The following is a 13785-nucleotide window of genomic DNA, read 5'->3' as shown; positions in this document are numbered from 1 at the left end:
AGGAGGAAATGGCTGCAGGATCTGAGGCATGGATTGTTTGTTCCCTAAAGGGGAGAAAATTCACTTTTGTTTAATTTATATGAACAAGAAGGCATTCCAAGGAGGTATGCTGAAGTGACTGTAGACTCCTAGGGTCAGAGCCACCTTCAGCTTCACCCCCACCCTAGGTGGTCCTTAATTGCCACTACAGACTGCCTGGCTGTAACTTATTGTTTGCACTGCACATGACCTTGGATGAAAACTAGAGCGCTATGAATTAATCCCTGTAATATTTTGTGTTTAACATCTGTGTTGTCACCAGCCATTATTCAGAGGACATAAAATAAAATAAAATAAAATGCCAGATCTATCTCCTACAACATTTTGTTTCAGTCTATGCTATTGTTTCCCAAGGACTCCATAAATGGATCACCTATAAATGAGTGAATCCATTTATTTTCTTTATTTTCTGAAACAAAAGTCTACAGAATTTAGAGGGTAATACCAAAACGAAATAAGACTATTTTTTAAATAACAGGAATCCTCTAGATATCTCAATTTCCTCTATCTATATTGCTATCATCTTTCTTTTCTTTTCCAGTATCTGTTTTAAGATAGGGGAGGATTCCAAAGCACATATGTCAAAATAAAATAATTTCACGTATCAGTTACAGCTTTATTCGTTGATGAAATGTAGTCACCACCGGGAGAAATGTAGCAACAACTTAGCATCCAGAAATAATACAGAACACCGTGCTGCATTAAATGAAAAATACCTGCAAGAGGAAGTGAGTTAATAAAAATTCAATTACTCAAATGGGAACTTTTCCAAGACCCCAGGGTTAACACCTAGATTAAACTCTCACTCTCTTTTCCTCTGTCTCTCTCTCTCTCTCTCTCTCGATACACACACACACACACACACACACACACACACCCCTGGCTTTATTAATAGTCACAAATGTTTAAAATATTCATTTTCTTTTTATATAAATGAAAGAGATAAAAGTGACAGCTAAAATAGCTTTTATATCATCAAGCTGAGAACTAGGTTTACACAGGAAGCTAACAATAACAGCAGCAATAATCACAAAAATCAGAAAGAAAATGACAAAGTGTGTCAGACATGACACAGAACACTTGAAGGCAGACCCCAACACCAGGCTGTAAAATTAAGTAATAAACAGTCACTCTAGAGGGCAGAGTGACTCACAGAGGAGTTAGTTAGTCTTTGATTTCATAGTTCTTCCTCAGATCTTCTCTTAGAGGTTATGGAAAGGAATGATCATCTGTGAGGCTATTTAGGGAATCTGAACATAAAAGAAAATAGAATTGCAGATGGGTATTAAGAGACTATTTTACTCTACTTCAATCATGTGAAAAACAGAGTAATTAACATGGAGAAAAAAAATAAGTAAATATGAGCCTAGAATACATCTTATACAAAACTTGAAATATTTTTATAGCTCTAATGTGTACTGAACTTATGTGGAGAGCATAATTTCAGAATGATATCATTTTTAGTTGGGGAGCCACACATACAGACTGGGATCTCTTTGAAGCTAACTGATTCTGGGAAGCAAAAAGTGAGCAGCATGGAAAAGAAATGGTAGAAGAGAATTTAGTTGGAGGAGAAAGACATCTGGAGGTTTGGCCCCAGTTAAAAATTCATAGGCAAATCCTTCTGGAAAGAGAGTTAGCAGTTTAATGAATAAATTATTATCTAAACACCAGAAGGTTAAAGGTTAACAGAAAGGACTTCAAAAATGATGTCTTAAGTGCTCCTAACTTGACACATAATGTTTAGTTTGCTGCCATTTTTCTGAATGTTAGTTTTGAATAGACTATTGACAAATTACAGATTTTTTTCATATATTGAAATTATATTCCAGATGATTTTGAGATTTATTGGTATAATATTCTCCTCATGAGGTAGGATGGAGGGGAAGGAATAGAGAAAACATATTCTGCTCTGAAATAAATGTGGTGTTTACTGACAGTATTTGTCAAGGTAATGTGTTGTCTTTAAAATGGAACATCTAGTTTCAATTTACATTATGCTTATTTCTAAGACTTCTATTTTTTGAGTTTTATGATTTGATTCTCCTTTCTCTATTATATATTCAGATTATGACCACACGTGGCGCTTTCTTGTATGGGGTGGAGAAAGTGGGGAAGGAGGAGACAGATTTACTGTAATATCATATAATGATCCTGATTAGACTGGAGTTTATGAAAAAAAAAATAGAGATAAAGCATTATTGTGATATTTCTTATACCAAATTACAATTTTCATTCCCCCAATTACTTTTATATTTTAAAATTGTTTTTTTCTTCTTTTTGTCTAAGGCAGCCTCAATAACAGTTACCATATTTCACTGTTTACATTCTTAAGGCCTTCAATATTATTAATCAATCTTTCCATTTCTTTAGTAGATCACAAGTTTTAAATGGTGCATTTTAATATAATATTCCCATTATAGGTCTACAATTTAATTAAGAGAATATAATTTTCTTATTACTTTTCTGTGATTATCCATACCCCGCTCCCTCTTCCCAGAATACTCACAGGCTCCATTAGATTCTTACAAAGGACCCTTGTTGTTTTCCCTATCATAATTCCCATGATAATATGTTATCACACAGTCACTTTTTTAAAGTATATTTCCTTAGACTTACTTAGATTAAGAAAAGAGCAGTAACTAGGGCTTCTGCTTCTTAATGAAAGCTTCCTTAGCTTTACGAATACCAGGCCAGATCTCTGAAGTTACTGCTTGAAAAGACCTGATTCTTAAAGCACTTTTATCCACATTTGACTCTCTTGAGGCATTTATTTTTTCTGCTTCAACTCACTTAATTGCATATGTCCTTAGTCAGACTGCCTAAAAGGAATGACTGCATCTATCTTGGTTTTTACCCCGGCACTTAACACAGAGTCTCAAATAATGCAGGCAAACAACAAATGCTTGTTATATTAATTCAGGCTGTACATAATGTAGAAAGCAGAATCAATCCTCAATGTAATAGATTCTGTTTAATTATAAAGTAATAATTTAAAATAACAATAATAATGATGACGATAGTTAACATTTATCAAATCTTCCCTAAGTGCCTCGGACTTTTCTAAACATTTTATATAGATTAAGTACCACAAGTCCAAGAGGTAAATGCTATTTTAATCTGTACTTTTAGAGGAGAAAACTGATCACAGCAAGTTTGAGGACATAGTCTTCAATCAAACACCTTATAAGGGATAGAGGTGATACTACCTGACACTGTGTTAACGCTTTTAAGCCTCTGACATTTTATTTTGAAAGGAACTGCTTAACACATCTAAATTACTAAACCTCCCTTGCTTTCCTTTTACTACCTATCATGCAGTAACTATTTCAACAAGATCTTTATTATGCCTTAATATTCTACATTTCTCTAATTTTCTGTCAGAGAAGTGAACTGTATACAGATGAACTATCTTAATCACTTTCAAGTTATTATGTATGCCCCTCCTTATTTGTTAGAAAACTCTTTTATCTTCTTTTCTTCCAATGAATTGGTTAAAGCACCATATTATTATACATATTACTTTCTTGATTTCTTCCTGATAAGATTAACCCATGATTATTTTAGAAACCTTCAGATTTGCCCTTGCAAACTTCAACTGCCTCTTGTTAATTGGTTCCTTCCACACTTCTTCATTTCTACCACTGACTTGCAGTTACCTCCAGTTAGTGAGCAGCTCTTCACAAAGCTATGTGATCTTTGCATCCCTCTTTTTTAGGAGACATGCAGTATGTTACGCTTTAGTTAGCAGGATTATCCTAGGCTATACCTGCCTTCTTCACTAATAGAATTTCTACCTCACATTACCGCTGATTATCAATAACTGGCTCTCTTAGCATCTAGCATACTGGAAATTCTTTGTGCTTGATCCCATTTTTAACTGTGCCAAGTTTAAATAAAATGTGGTTTATGTGGCAAGGATATTTATTTTTTCTATTTTTAATTAGTTTTACACTTTAGTAATTAGATCAAGATGCATTTCACACCCCTTAGAAACCTATAGTTTCTGCATGGTAGAAGATTTAAATAATCCTGTTATTTAGGGAGATGTATATGTGTTTTAACTGATTTTTTCTCCTCCAAATCATAAAGGCTTTGTAAATCACTCTCAACATTTTATGAAAGTGACTTGCAAAATAAGATAATTAAATGCAAAATCTTAGCTGTCAGCCATCAATAAAATAGGCTCTATTGGTTGGGGTCACTCAGTTGTACAGCGTCATTTGGAAGTAAACAATCCTTGGAAAGCTTTCTCTAGTATCACCAAAATTTTGGAGATCCATATACACATTCCTGATATTGATGCAGATTGTCTTTTTGACAGCAAAGTCTTTCATTTGAGACATTGAAGATTTATCTTGTTCTTTAAAACGGTATAGATTGCTTAATTCAGCCAAGATATTTCAAAAGTGGGAAATTATATTTCCTCTATACCTGACCAACAATATATTTGTAATTTTGAGTGAAATTTTGTTTCATACACATGAACTGAAAACGTATCTTCTGATCAGTAAAGAATGCTAAATTGTGTTAACTAAATGCCCAACATGTTAAATCTATTTCTAATTTTCAAAACAATTTGAAATGTCTACTACTTCTAATTCTAAAAATGTAAAATGCCATAAAAATGTACACTGAACACTCATCACTACCTCTAAAACCTACCTCCATTTATAGCAACCTGATCCATTTCACTATCATTGCTTTCCCATATTACTAGTATAACTAGTTGCCTTATTATACCCATGATTTATTCCCTGCAGTCTATTCTCAACATAGAAGTCAAGTGAGTTCATCCCTTCTTTGCTCAAAACCCTAAGGGCTTCCTATCTGAATTAAAGACAAATTCCTTTTGATAACGAGATCATTTTAATCTATGCTTCTGTAACTTCTTTGACTTCACCTTCTTCTAATTTCCTACTTATTTACTCTTCTCCTGTGCCATTGGCTTACATGTGCTATTTTTTTTCTCCTTTTCTTCTCTTCTTCATCTTTTTTTCCCTACAAATATAGACAAAATTATTTCCCTTGTTTTTCTTTCTGTCTAGAATGTTGCTCCCCTCAGGGAGGTCACTTCCTCTCCCACTAAAAGAGAGAAAAACTTGGAAGTAAGTTAGATTTAGAAGTTGTGAACATATAATTTTTAATAATCTAGGCTCAAATTATGACAAATGTTTCTTAATATACACGATTTTTTCAATATCAGTCAACATGAAAATTTGAAGATAAATGCTTGATGTGGTGTATGATGTAAACCATCTTGCTTTTTTTTGAGAGAGTATCGCTCTGTTGCCCAGGCTGGAGTGCAGTGGCGCAATCTCAGCTCACTGCAACCTCCGCCTTTTGGGTTCAAGAGAGTCTCCTGTCTCAGCCTCCAGAGTAGTTGGGATTACAGATGCATGCCACCATGCCTGGCTAAGTTTTATATTTTCTTTTTTTTTTAGACAGAGTCTCACTCTGTTGCCCAGGTTGGAGTGCAGTAGGGCGATCTCAGCTCACTGCAACCTCAGCCTCCTGGGTTCAAGCGATTCTCCTGCCTCAGCCTCCTGAGTAGCTAGGATTATAGACACAGCTATTTTTGTAGTTTTTGGTAGATATGGGGTTTCACCATGTTGGCTGGTCTGGTCTTGAGCCTCTGGCCTCAAGTGATCCAACCCCCTCGGCCTCCCAAACTGCTGGGAATACAGGACTGAGCCACTGTGCCTGACCACTAATTTTTGTATTTTGTAATAGAGATAGGGTTTTACCATATTGGCCAAGCTGGGCTTGAACTCCTGACCTCAAGTGATCAGCCCTCCTTGGCCTCCCAAAGTGCTGGATTACAGGCATGAGCCACTGTGCCCATCCAAGATTATTTTTAACACAATATATAATTTCCCTTATAATGATGGTTTTGGAAGCAAGACTTCAATTTGGGACTTGATGGAATAAAAGCAGGAAAGGGTTCATTCTGCTACTGGAGACTGTAATATTGGTGTGTAATTCTGGACTAACAAATATAGTTGAAATTTCCTGATTCTATAGTTAGTCTTCTGATTCCATATCTTGCCTAATCATGGTTGGCTGAGGCAGCAGTTTCCTTGATGGTGAAATTCTAGGGTGTGGCTTTGTGACTAATTGCCTGTGATAAGTCTCTTTGTCTTTAAAATAGAACAGATTTTGTTCTCTGTGACACTGCTGACTACAATAGTTGGTGTGCTTTTTGAAGATTTTTCTTAAAGTTGCAGAAGATTGTATTGTTTATTAAAATATGACTTAATCTTTGTGTTCTGAACATGTTACAGAACTTTAGGAACATGCCAGCATACGAAAACATTTTTGTTTAATTATGGCATTTAAACTAAACCTCTAAGATAAGATAAAAAGAGAAAGTCATGTACTAGTAGAGAAGAAATGCACTAGATTGGTTCAAGTTCATATAGCATAAAGGAGTAGTACCTTTTAGAACCTCTTTGAAGCTTTTGAAGAAGGAAAGGTCAAAAATAAAGCACTGACAGAAACACATGATAAATAATGTAGGTCCCATGGTTGTATATCATGAGAAAACTAAGCACAACATTAGAAAGAGGAAAATGTGTCAAACATACTCAGTTAACTATACTACATTAAGATAAAGATGTACTATTGTACTGGAAACACAAAACATCAAGTATTTCACAATATGATAAAATCTTTTAGTCCCTGCTAGTGACTCAAAAGCATGTGTTCCTTGCCATTTATAGAAAGAAAAATTAAGGAATTTCATGTTTATATAATTCTTATAGAATAAAGGGCATTTATTATTATTTCTCAATATTATGAGTATGTCAAATGTACCTTCACATATATGTAAATAAAATCTTGAGCAGGTCATCATTTGGACAACGATTCTATTTATTTTCACAAGGGATATGCAAATTCAGTTATACACACATATATATGAACAAAAAATACATATAAACCAATCATCATCATATCTTTCCTAGGTGTTTAATGGGCATCGATTTGCTTTGAAGTTCATTATGCAATGGAATTTAGATGAAAAAGCAAATGGCTTCTCATTGTAAGCAGCTTGAAGTATGTTTAAGAAAAGAAAATATATATTTTTTATGGTTTACTAGCTTACAATTTACTATCTACCATCAGAAGTAACAGAACATAATTTAGCATCTGGGAAATTATATCCAAAACAGACATTGCAGTAATCTATGATGGGTATATATGATTTAGCAGAATCACCTGAGACTAAGACATGTGGATTCAATATAAAGTAAGATAAACTTGGTATGATCATCAAAAATATAATGAAGTTTGAGTCTGCAATGCTAGAATTACAATATTTAAAACAAAAGAGAATTATAGTTAAATAATACATTTAGTTATGAATACTGTATAATACACACACAAACACACACATATACACAGAGTGAGAAAGAGAGAGAGAGGGCGGGAGATTCTCCTGGAATATTTTTAGGCAAGAATAACCAGTATAACTAAAATACCTGAAAGCTTGCTTTGCCCTGAAAAAGAAAGGTGATCAGGATAGAAATGATCAGGAAATAGTCGGCAGGTATAAAAGCCATTTGACATATTTAGTCTTAATTTAAAAAAAAAAAAATAACTTTCTCATAGAGATGTCAAGAAGCAATATATACTTAATCAAAGGATACCAAGCTATCTGTCAGAGGAGCTGTTCAAGCAAAATTTATTTGACAAGAGGGTTGAAATGACTCAAAGGAAAGCCTGACCTCTGAAATCTGGTGGACCAAGTGAACTTTAATTTCCCTTTCAACATCAAAATACTATGCTTTTGAAACGCACATTAAAATAAGCATGCAAGTCAATAAATGCCAGTCACCAAATAATTTGTAAGTGCTGAGAGAGGTTAGAGATGGGAGAAAAAAGTAACTTCTATGGTGGAAAAAAGCCTCAAAAAAGTAATGGGATTTTAATTGAAACTTTAGGGGGAAAAAAGAAGAGTACATGTTGAACTTTCCAATAAAGGGAAGGCATTTGATCAAAGATAGGAAAAACCCAAATATGTATAGAATTTTCAAGGGAAAAATGATAAAATATTCCATGTGTATAGTTTATACCAATTTTCAAACTTCAAAACAAACATTACACATTTTAATCTCATAATGCCCCTAACAGGAAATAAGGTTGCCTATACTGCAAAAAGAAACAAAACCTTTGGCTGGTGAAACTGAAACTAGAACCTGCATTTTCCAACTTGCTTACACGTGTTTATTCATTCTACTCTATCTTAAATGACATTCCATGGAGCAGAATGTAATTTTTTTTCATAGTAGATGTATATATGAGTCATACATCTTGGAACTTGCAAAGGAGTTCTAAATTTTGAGCATTGAGTAATACATATGTATTGTCCCAGAATTGAATATATGTTTGCATGGGAAATATGTTTCTTTGAAGACATTCTTTGACTCCAGTGATTTCAAAGATGAATAAATTATATGGCATTATGGCTTTTTTCGTGTTGTATGTACAGCTATTACAAAATCTTCTTGGGTTGAAGTTAAAGCAATTCATATAGTAGTAGTTATTGTTGAACTTTTAAGATGCTATGGCCTCCTCCCTGCACACGTGGTGTCACCCGTGCTGCTTCCCGCTAGCCCCGGACCGAGCGCCTGCCGTCATGGCTCCCGGCCAGTTCGCCTTGTTCAGTGTCTCTGATAAAACCGACCTTGTGGAATTTGCAAGAAACCTGACCTCTCTTGGTTTGAATCTGGTCACTTCCGGAGGGACTGCAAAAGCTCTCAGGGAAGCTGGTCTGGCAGTCAGAGATGTCTCTGAGTTGACAGGATTTCCTGAAATGTTGGGGGGACGTGTGAAAATTTTGCATCCTGCAGTCCATGCTGGAATCCTGGCTCGCAATATCCCAGAAGATAATGCTGGCATGGCCAGGCTTGATTTCAATTTTATAAGAGTTGTTGCCTGCAATCTCTATCCCTTTGTGACGACAGTGGCTTCTCCAGGTGTGACTGTTGAGGAGGCTGTGGAGCAAATTGACATTGGCGGAGTAACCTTACTGAGAGCTGCAGCCAAAAAACCACGCTCGAGCGACAGTGGTGTGTGAACCTGAGGACTATGTGGCAGTGTCCACAGAGATGCAGAGCTCCGAGAGCAAGGACACCTCCTTGGAGACTAGACGCCAGTTAGCCTTGAAGGCATTCAGTCATACGGCACGATACGATGAAGCAATTTCAGATTTCAGGAAACAGTACAGCAAAGGCATATCTCAGATGCCCTTGCGGTATGGAGTGAACCCTCATCAGACCCCTGCCCAGCTGTACACACTGAAGCCCAAGATTCCCATCACAGTTCTAAATGGAGCCCCTGGATTTATAAGCCTGTGCGATGTTTTGAACGCCTGGCAGCTGGTGAAGGAACTCAAGGAGGTGTTAGGTATTCCAGCCGCTGCATCTTTCAAACATGTCAGCCCAGCAGGCGCCGTTGTTGGAACTCCACTCAGCAAAGATGAGGCCAGAGTCTGCCTGGTCTTTGATCTCTATAAAACCTTACACCCATTTCAACGGCATACGCAAGAGCAAGAGAGGCTGATAGCATGTCGTCATTTGGCGATTTTGTGGCATTGTCTGACGTTTGTGATGTACCAACTGCAAAAATTATTTCCAGAGAAGTCTCTGATGGTATAATTGCCCCAGGATATGAAGAAGTAGGCTTGACAATACTTTCCAAAAAGAAAAATGGAAACTACTGTGTTCTTCAGATGGACCAGTCTTACAAACCAGATGAAAATGAAGTTCGAACTCTCTTCGGCCTTCATTTAAGCCAGAAGAGAAATAATGGTGTCATCGACAAGTCATTATTTAGCAATGTAGTAACCAAGAATAAAGATCTGCCAGAGTCTGCCCTCTGAGACCTCAGCGTAGCCATCATTGCTGTTAAGTACACTCAGTCCAACTCCGTGTGCTACGCCAAGAACTGGCAGGTTATGGGCATTGGAGCTGGGCAGCAGTCTCGTATACACTGCACCCGCCTTGCAGGAGATAAGGCAAACTACCGGTGGCTTAGACACCATCCACAAGTGCTCTCGATGAAGTTTAAAATGGGAGTGAAGAGAGCAGAAATCTCCAATGCCATTGATCAATACCTGACCGGAACCATTGGTGAGGATGAAGACTTGATAAAGTGGAAGGCCCTGTTTGAGGAAGTCCCAGAATTACTCACTGAGGCAGAGAAGAAGGAATGGGTTGACAAACTGAGTGAAGTTTCTGTCAGCTCTGATGCCTTCTTCCCTTTCAGAGATAATGTAAGCAGAGCTAAAAGGAGTGGTGTGGTGTACATCGCGGCTCCCTCTGGCTCTGCTGCTGGTAAAGTTGTGATTGAGGCCTGCGATGAGCTGGGAATCATCCTCGCTCATACGAACCTTCGGCTCTTCCACCACTGATTTTATCACACCCTGTTTTATGGGTTGCTTATATGTAGGTGAAACTTTGAGAATAACTTAAAAAAAAAAAAAGTACATCTCAAAAAAAAAGATGCTATGCTTATTTTGCTATGTGGAAGTAGAAAGTCCGAGCCTTCTATTTATGTTTCATCTCCCTGAATCATCCATCCCCTTGTTCTTTTTGCCTGAATAACTATTATTCATCAAATCTTAAACGTTACCTCTTCAGAGAAGACTTTCTAAGCTTGTCTTATAGATCTAGTAAGTTTCCCTTTTATATGTTTCACAGCACTCTAAATTTCCAATTTGTGACACAAATGATAATTGTAACTAAATATTTTACTGAGTTATATTTGTTTTAATATCCAGAGTCCTAAAACACTAATTTCTAGGAGAGCAGAGACTTCTTTCCTCTATATCCCCAGCAACAAACAGAACAACTTACACCTGTAGACACTTAACTATTTTTGAAGCAAATGAACAAATGAATGAGTGCTAAAATTGAGTGAACCATTAAAAAAATAAATATGCTGATGATCTGTTGGTTAGTAATTATTGTTAACTGTTAACTTTCATTGCAGCATCATTTCTTATTTTTTTCTTAGTAGCTGTTATGGTTGAAATTTAGTAAGATCCTATTTTCAAAACAATAACAAAAATATTTCCCTCAGCACACCTTTTATAAGGTGACTCAAGAAATTGGGATATCTTGTAGAATATTAAGTACTGCAAGTGATGGAATTATGCAGCAATCACAGGATGGAATTTTTGAAACATTTTTAGATGAGTATAAAGAAAAGAAACAGAGCATGCTCCTGACACAGGAATAGGTATTTAGTAAAATAAATATAGTTTATACATCACATCGGGTCTTCCACACCTGAAAGTAGAGGCATTAGCTGATAAATAATTAATTATGTTTATTTTCATTAGTGTAGTCACTCTTACTTAAGACTTTGGCATAGCCTACCTCTCCATAGGATGAACTTCAGTGAAATCATCTTTAAATGAAATCACAGCGCTTTATTAATTTACATACATAAATTATAAAATATATACATATAAGCAGTCCCATCTCTAACAACCTTTTTACAAAATGCTACTTGAAAATTTTTTAATAACATTAATCTTTCCAATGACAAATGCCTTGATTTTCTTCTTATATGTCCACAAGTCATCACACAAATTTAACAGGAATGTTCCACAAATAATGAGGAAGGATTCCACCTGCGTTCATAAATTTAGTCAGTTTGTCTAGGTGAAAGGAACATATATCACAAATATATAATTTTATTTAAGGTATGTGATTTAGAGACTTGTAATAAACTTAATATGCATTAAAGCTGACAAGAGTAAGCAAAAAAAAAAAAGCTTTTCCTAAAGATCCAAATAGCTTTTGATAACTGTTTAGATGAATAATAATCTCACCAGAGGTGACATTACACATATTAAGATATTGAGCTACATGTTCAAAATATCAATATGATGCATAATATTTCAAGCATATTCAGTAACAACAGTTTAAAAAAATTCTAATGAGATACATCTCACCACCAAGTACAGTTATAAATGGAAAAGCACAATTTAAATGGCATTGGAAATTAGTTTTATGCATTCTATCTAGTATCATTTTATCTCAATACACAGATATCCACAGAGATATATAACTAGGTCATAATACAATCTCCACACTTATTACTAATTAATTATGTGCAAATGGAAAGAGCACTGATGGCAAAAATTTACCATCCCAACAACATTTGAAGCACAGAGGGTTATATTGCCAAGTGTTGAATTTGTCAGTTCTCAAATTATAAAAGATGAAGTCACAGACAGTATTCATATTACTGCATCATATCTGTAAAAACTTATTATGATTTATTAATGTTTTAGTCATTGGTCATCATTAACCCTATATAAAGTCAAAAGTGCCAGTCAATTAATCCCTATTAGAGGACTAACCATGGAAAAAACCCTTGGATGTCTCAATCACCTAACATAATAAATTTTTATGATCACATTTACTTACAGTAAAATATACTCTACCAATATGTAACTAGAATATTAGTGAAATATAATGTTACTATATGAGATATGGATGGCAGACTAATTCATTGAGACATCAAAATTATAGTGGCAAAGCATTTTATGTGTTGTATAATTATTGTAATATAGCAGTTTCATTTTTCTTTTTTTTTTTTTTTTTGAGATAGAGTCTCACTCTGTCACCCAGACTGGAGTGCAGTGGCACAATTTTGACTCACTGCAACCTCCACCTCCCTGGTTTGAGCAATTTTCATGCCTCAGCCTCCCTAGTAGCTGGGATTACAGTGACCCACCACTATGCCTGACTAATTTTTGTATTTTTAGTAGAGATGGGGTTTCGCCACGCTGGCCATGCTGGTCTTGAATTCCTGACCTAAGGTGATCTGCCCACCTTGGTCTCCCAAAATGCTGAGATTACAAGTGTGAGCCGCTGTGCTGGGTCTGATGTAGCAGTTTCATTTGGTTATTAAATCCGCAAAAGTCTAGGAAAATGGTGATGTTTTCTTAATAAAACCTCTCTGCTACCCACACATGAGGATAAACAGTATCCAATCGAATTTATTTTGTAATGTCATAATTTGGCTTGTATTGAGAAGACAATATAAAACAAAGGCACTTCTGAGCTCAATACTACACTCTTTATGATGAAACCAAATATTATTTTTTCTATTTCAGGCAGTTGTTTTCTTGGTAATGCCTATCCTAAGTCATGAAAGCAGTAATTGAAAAATACATGTTAACTACTATAATTGTAGGTTTTATTATTTATCAAAATAAAGGACTGCTCACAAAGTATACATTGTGTCACTTATTAACAATCATTACTACACTACAAAGCAATTGAAAATACTTATTTATTTCCATGAAAAATAATTGCAAATATATTAATGGAGCTCTAATGGATTTTAAATGAAATAGCACAACATGCAAGAAACTCATATTGGCCCAGTTCATCCCCTGAAAAAGCTAATTGGAATTCCTTGAGCAAACATTATTTTTAAAAATATCAAATCCAAAGTAAATACTACTGTGAAAATAAAAGAAAATAAAAATAAATGACTTTTCTGGAAGACAAAGAAATATGCACTAATATTTGAAAAATAAATATCAAACACATTACATTGCTCCTGGTTGTAATATATAAAATGTGATCTCAGTGTACTGTGAAACCTGAGAAGGTGATTGGCTATTTTAGAGTTTCTAAACTACAATAGGATCTGTGTTTTCTGTAAGTCAATGTCATACAGTCTAAATTTGAGAATTTTTAAGGATAGTACAATGCAGTA

At 35.3% G+C, this 13785-nt stretch overlaps 1 long non-coding RNA gene and 1 pseudogene across 2 annotated transcripts; one reads left to right on the top strand and one right to left on the bottom strand.

Annotated features, from left to right (window-relative positions):
- Positions 1-641: 641 nt before the first annotated feature.
- LOC116563692 lies at positions 642-1286 on the bottom strand. The gene is made up of 2 exons (XR_004274523.1): positions 1193-1286; positions 642-755 (listed from the first exon to the last, which is right to left on the bottom strand). It is a non-coding gene; the product is annotated as an uncharacterized LOC116563692 (long non-coding RNA).
- Positions 1287-8639: 7353 nt separating this feature from the next.
- On the top strand, positions 8640-10519 carry LOC116563787 (annotated as a pseudogene). Its single transcript, XR_004274567.1, has one exon. The product of XR_004274567.1 is annotated as a bifunctional purine biosynthesis protein PURH pseudogene (transcript).
- Positions 10520-13785: the final 3266 nt, after the last annotated feature.

The sequence above is a fragment of the Sapajus apella genome, unplaced genomic scaffold, assembly GCF_009761245.1.
Source record: "Sapajus apella isolate SASKATOON/1434 unplaced genomic scaffold, GSC_monkey_1.0 scaffold36, whole genome shotgun sequence".
NCBI lineage: Eukaryota > Metazoa > Chordata > Mammalia > Primates > Cebidae > Sapajus > Sapajus apella.
The sequence above is the reverse complement of the archived record's forward strand: the minus strand, read 5'-3'. Positions and strand labels throughout refer to the sequence as shown.